Here is a 6,232-nt window from a genome sequence, read left to right on the forward strand (position 1 = left end):
ATTTTAGCCTGTGGCACAACTGGGTTATTCTTTGAACCAGCATAAAAAGAGTGATTGACGATCTTAATACTGCAACAGGCTAATAGCACGTTAGCCTACTGTAGCGCATATAAAGCCTATCCCACTGAGTGGTGAATATTTGCGAGTTTTTGTGAGGGTAGCGGCTGATTTTTCGTCACAGCTGGTTGAAATTCACAAATGGGCCGCAAACATCTTTGCAACGGTTTATGGCCTTGAACGAACCCTGATGAAAAATCAACATCCGCTACCCTCGTAGACATTTGCTACTCACTAATTTACAGGTTACCACTCAGGCAACTGCAAATGTTGGTACAACAGATGAAGTCAGAATGAGTGCACCTGACTACAGAATGAGAGATTTTAACCTATTTTGGCTCAATGGTAAAGTAGTCGTATCCCAACCTTTAAACCTTGTGATCATGGTTGAAGTGCCCTTGAGCAAACTCAAACCCCAGTTGCTCTACATGCCATCAGTTGGTAAATGAGGGGGGGCTTTTTAAAGCACTTTGTGTACCTAGGGGGGGAAAAACCCTATGCAAGTGAAAGGAGAAACCCCATTTTGCTATTTAGGTGTTTTTACCCACAATATTTACACAGTGGGCTAATTTGCAGTGTGTTAGCAAAGTAAGGACTCTGTGTTGTAGTTGCAATCTTGATCCTAGAAACGAGACACTCTTCGATGTGTGCTATCTTAGCATATGCCAAATCGCATAAGCTAGGCTACAGAACAGGACAATTTAGCCTTATCATAACATCAAATTGACTGAACACACGTTAGCTTAGCATAGCAAGGATGCTCTTGTTGTTGCAATCTTGAGCAACAAGCTTGTCGTGTTACTTTGGATGCATCGCGTTTTTTTTAGGTATAATACATTTTAAATGGAAAATGATAATATTCTTTGTTTTTGTTTTTTTAACAGCAAAATGTTACAGTGTATGCCACGTGTGATACAACAGAATTACAGATTGTTTGTCATCTTAGCTTGGTTCATAACTGAACACAGCGTGATCAGTTATGCTATTAGTGCTGTGCTAGCAGCTCAAAGTGTCATTTTAGCCAGCAAGAAATAATACATCAAAACCAGGCTCAATTCAGAAGTCTTTCCTGTTGAGCAGACAATAGCGCCGGGTGCCCCAGTGAGTTGCTTATAAGTAGACTCCCGCCATGAATCATTTCACCGTAAGAGACAACATGCCGAAAATATGGATGCAATTACCGCGTTCCGCTTCTCAGTATGCGGAACGAAGCACGGCGTCATTAATTTTTGTCACCCCCAGCCCACCACCCACCTTTGAGGCGACGTGCTGGAAATGACAAATTGGTCATTTTGCAGCAGCACATCAAAAATGTTTAGATTTTTAAGATAATCTACTTCCCAAATCAAAGCGTATTATTTATTCCATCTACAATCTCATGAGATTTAATGTAAATGGTGTAAAATGCTGCAGAAACTGGAAACTGGACGGATGGAAGATGTAAAATGGTCCCGTTTGATTGACACATTTTTAAAATTATTTTTATTTTATTTTTTAGACACAGGTGTTGAGTTTAATGAGAATAGCAAGGCGACATACAATCAAAAGTAAAACATTTTTGGTTTGTATTTTCACTCGTGGTGACAGCACTTCACCAGCAAGCCGCCAAGATTTGGCGGGGGGATATTTCTCTTTTCACAGTAGGTGAAAAAAAAAAGTTTTCTACGGAAAAAAAATATTTTTACCATCAATATTCTTCAGTCATAAAGCCCTGTGGGCATCTTGGAACGCTCTTGTTCAGAACAAACGGAGGGTCAGGATAAGAAAAAAAAAATGTCAATCACTGCAATGAAAAGTGAAATGAGCACCATTAACAATGTTGTTGCACGAAATGTGTCCGATCTCCAATATCACACTGGATTTCTGCTGTCCAGTTGACTGGCACTGACTTTTTTGTTGTTTCTCCACAAACAACTGGATGATGCGCGGCTGCTGGTCCGTTGAGCCCGGCCCGGGATCGATATATATCGGTCTAATCTGTGCGTTGGTGTAATAAGCTGTGGCATTACTGCTGCAGCATCGCCTGGAAGAAAAGAGGCAAGCACACAAAAACACAACACTCCATGATTGATCTGTTGACGAAAGGAACAGAAGAGAGATGAGTGTGTATTTGAGTAGGCTGGCTAAAAGATGCGAACTGGTGATTAGGGTCATAAATTTAGGTGCGAGGGAGGGGTCATCGCTCTTAAACCTTAAGGCTATGCATGGGAGATAGCAGATGTAAGGTGCACTTTCAAATAACTTTGTGAGCACGCGCCTGCGGTGCGATCAAGACCTCGCAGACAGAAGAGCCTCGTTCGTCAGGGTCGCCACGTCCGAAAAAAGGCTTTAGTCACAAGGCGGCTGTCATTTCGATCATCGTCATCATCATTTTCCCGTCCGCTACAGCACGCTGCTTCACATTTATGACGATAAAAAGTGGAAAAATACGAAGGAAGAATAATGTGAGTCATGCTTGCATCGGTGACGAATTGAAGTGACAGATTTTCTAAGACATCATAGGATTTAAAAGCAAATTGAATCAAATGAATTGTCAGGTGAATGAGTAATTGATGGTTACGTGGAAGAAAACATGACATTAAAGCTTAAAAGCAACTGTCAGTCTGTTTGCTTTATCCCCCCTTTTTTTTTGGGCAAGGAAACACACGTGGGTGTTCAAATTAAATCTTTACCATGAGGAAGAAAAATAATGAGTCCAAGTAATTCTAATGATACAATATTTAATTTAATCATCATAATTCCTTTGAATAAAAATCTGTTTTTTATGCAAATATGGTAGAAAAGTTGAGTTTCACCAAGAGCCTACTTTATTTAATTATTTATAATATTATATTATATTAATTATATATATATATATATATATATAATTTTAATTATTGTACATTTAGAACAGATATAAAATTTGTGATTAATTGTGAGTTAATTATTGAAGTCATGCGATTAATTACGATTTTAAAAAAAATTGTCGCCTGACATCCCTAATTTCATAAATTTATAGAAATGGCACCGGAGGGTTTTATTGACCTGCTGCACTTCAAGAGAAAACTTTCAGAAGACCCCCGAGCGCACGCCGCTCTTCCTTGTTCTATTTCTGAGAAATTAATTGTGACGTGACACATCAGCAGTGACAGCTGCAGACATTCAGACCCGACCCCGTCTAGTCAACCTTGAGCTACAGACTCAGAGCGAGCCCAATCCGTCACCTGTGGATAAGCCTCGCGCTTGGCAAGAGGTGTGGCTGTCCACTAACCAGGCGCAGACGTCGCCTGCCCCCCCTTGTCCTTCCGTGAATGCCGACGAGGAGCTAATTGTAATTAGCTTGCCTCGGTGCTCAATTCGCTGGTGGACATGCAGAGCTGGACTGTATGTGAGAGTGTCTGTGTGGCAGCTGCAAAGCTAACTTGACATTTGGAAGGAACAAGTGTTCCCTCAAGCGCCAGCTGATTTTTTTTTTCTCCACACAATGTGTACGAGGTCAGGCAAATTTAGAGCCTCCTTTTTGGACCGAGGGCGGCGGGGGGTCAGTTTGTAATAGTCAGGAGAGTTGCTCATGGTAAGCGTCCATTCAATGTGCAAGTCATTGATTGTTTGGCGGGGTGTCGCGTTTAATTAAAAGGAAAGAAGTAAATAAATCAATAGGAAAAAAACTCTCGGCGTAAAAATTGGCTAAATTAACATCAAAATATAAAAGCCTCGGCCCATCTCATACGAGATCGTCATGGTTACGTCCGTTTCGATCGTTGGAGACCAATAGAGGTTCTGGAGATCTTTGGAGGTCTGGTTGCTGGATGCACTCCAGAGCCGGGTGGGATCATGAATTATTAAACGACTATGCCACAGCGCGCCCGCATTCCCGTCCTTTAGCCCGGCGGCCGCCGTCCCGAAGGAGCCGCAGTTGACATAAGAATCCAAATGGACCCTGGAACACTCATGTCCAAACATTTTGCTGCTGTACTTTCTCATGTAATTCTCGTCATTTACATCATTATTTATATCCTTGAGAACTTTCTTTCTTTTTTTTCTCAAGTCATATGTATACTTTTACCATGTTACATTTCAATATCTAAAACCATTCAAAAAATAATGAATGAATGGTTGTCACGGCTACACAGTGAAATGTGGTGTCCCCCAGGGATCACTTTTAGGTCTCGTACTTTTGATAGATGGCTGGATGGACTTTATTATTTCTTCAAATAGTCATAAATTATTGCTAATTGTAGACATTGCCCCTTAAACGGCCCAGCCAATGACAGAGTCTCTCCTATGTTATTGCCCTTTTACGACTACAGTGGCTTCTACTTGCGAGAGCAAAGCCCCGGAGTGTGTAAAAAAAAAAAAAAAAGACAAATAAAAAAATCACTTGTGTCGTCAGTACTTCATATCCTCAGCTTAGAGTCTGGTCACAGGCTGCAGTTGTGCGCAGCATGCGGCCGCCAGTTGCTCATCTTTGCAACAGACAGAAAGAATCTCTCTATATTTTTTTTTAAATATACTTTTCTACAGCAGGCCAATCTGTAAACTCACTGTATCCTTGAGTGGAATCCTACTTGAGAATACGTTGCTTACAAAAACATATATTCCAAACATGTTCCTCGGGGCTCCAGGGAATGGTCTCGCCCCATCATGGCTGTTGTTTTTTTCATAAGCGCTGACCTCAGCCAAGGAATCGCACACATCCAGGAGGGAAACACAGGCGCATCCGCGCATATTAATTGTGACTAACAATGAGAGTCACAGGCAGGAAGGCGCAAGATGAATTTGCAATGAAAATTTGCACAGCATCCCAACGAGCACTTTTAAAAACATTGCAATTAGTGCGACATATGTTACAATTTTATTCTTTATCTTTTTTTTAACACTTTCACTGACTGTATTATTTTATATTAAATTGAAGAAAAATAGCTCTTACTGGGGAAATCCTTGATATACCGTTGAAAGAAAATGTTAATATACACGGGAAGTGCAACTTAAGGCAAGCGTGTTGCCTATACAGTATTAATAATAGTAATAGTAAATAGTAGTAATGTAACTTTTGTTTCTTATATGGTGCCTGAAAAAAGTGGGGTAAAAAAAAAAAGTAAAGTAAAAGGAGAAAAGTGAAACTCATAGCACAAAAAAAGTTAAAAAAATAAAATAAAACAAGTTTTTAAAAAAGTAAATAAAATAATTCCTGGTCACTTTGTACATTTGCCTGGGTAACTTGTTGCTAGGCAGAAATCATAGATGCTTCATCCTTACTGCCCCAAAGGTTAATGAAAAAAATGAAAAAAAGCTCCACAATGCATGTGAATAAGCTGTACACATTCAATCAGTATGTAAACCAAAACTATAAGAAAAAGATGAAAGAAAACATATTCACTTGAGTTGTATATCAATCGTGGAAAAGGTTTTTAGGATCGATTGATTTATCCTCGTCTTGTTTTATGACAAAAACCTTGCAATTGAATATGTTGGTGTACACTTTTTTTTATCCACTGTATATAAAATAACATATTCGTAAGATAGAAACCATAAAGGCATCTGGTGCGCGACGCTGACCCCGAGGCCAGTACTTCGTACGTCGTCTATGTTTGTTCCTCTTTCGGCCGCGACTCCCCTTTCCCATTTTTTTACGCTGTCCCTCAACCCGACAGCCCACTTCTCTCCAGGGAGCCTTCTGTGGGCTTGTCGCAGTCTAACCGGCTTGATGTTCACTCTCCTGTGAAAGCGCAGTCTGCAGCTCCTGGCCACCACTAAAAGGACAAACCTCGAGCTAGACAAACAAAGTGGCTGGAGAGATGGGGAAGTTGAATAAAAATATGGCCGACCTGGTGAATAGCTGGGGTGTATGTCGAAATGATAACAAACACTACTGCAGGGGGTTCTGGAACGTGCCTAAATCAATTATATTGATTTTTTTTTCTTTCTTTTTTTTAAGAGCTCAGTATTGTTCATTCGGAAATGTCATCATCATTGCTCTTTTTTTTTTTTTTTTTATATATATATATTTTTTATTTTATTTTATTTTATTTTTTGTGTGTGTGTGCGTGCGTGCGTGCGTGCGTGCGTGCGTGCGTGCGTGCGTGTATTTGTTAGCTCACCAGAAAACCTATTAGAAAAAATCTCATACATACATACATATCAATTATATTGATAAACACGGGACTACTCTAATTTTGACAAAAAGTGGTTTCAT

Source organism: Leptonotus elevatus, chromosome 10 (assembly GCF_054856555.1).
Source record: "Leptonotus elevatus isolate MCC_2025b chromosome 10, RoL_Lele_1.0, whole genome shotgun sequence".
NCBI classification, from domain to species: Eukaryota; Metazoa; Chordata; class Actinopteri; order Syngnathiformes; family Syngnathidae; genus Leptonotus; species Leptonotus elevatus.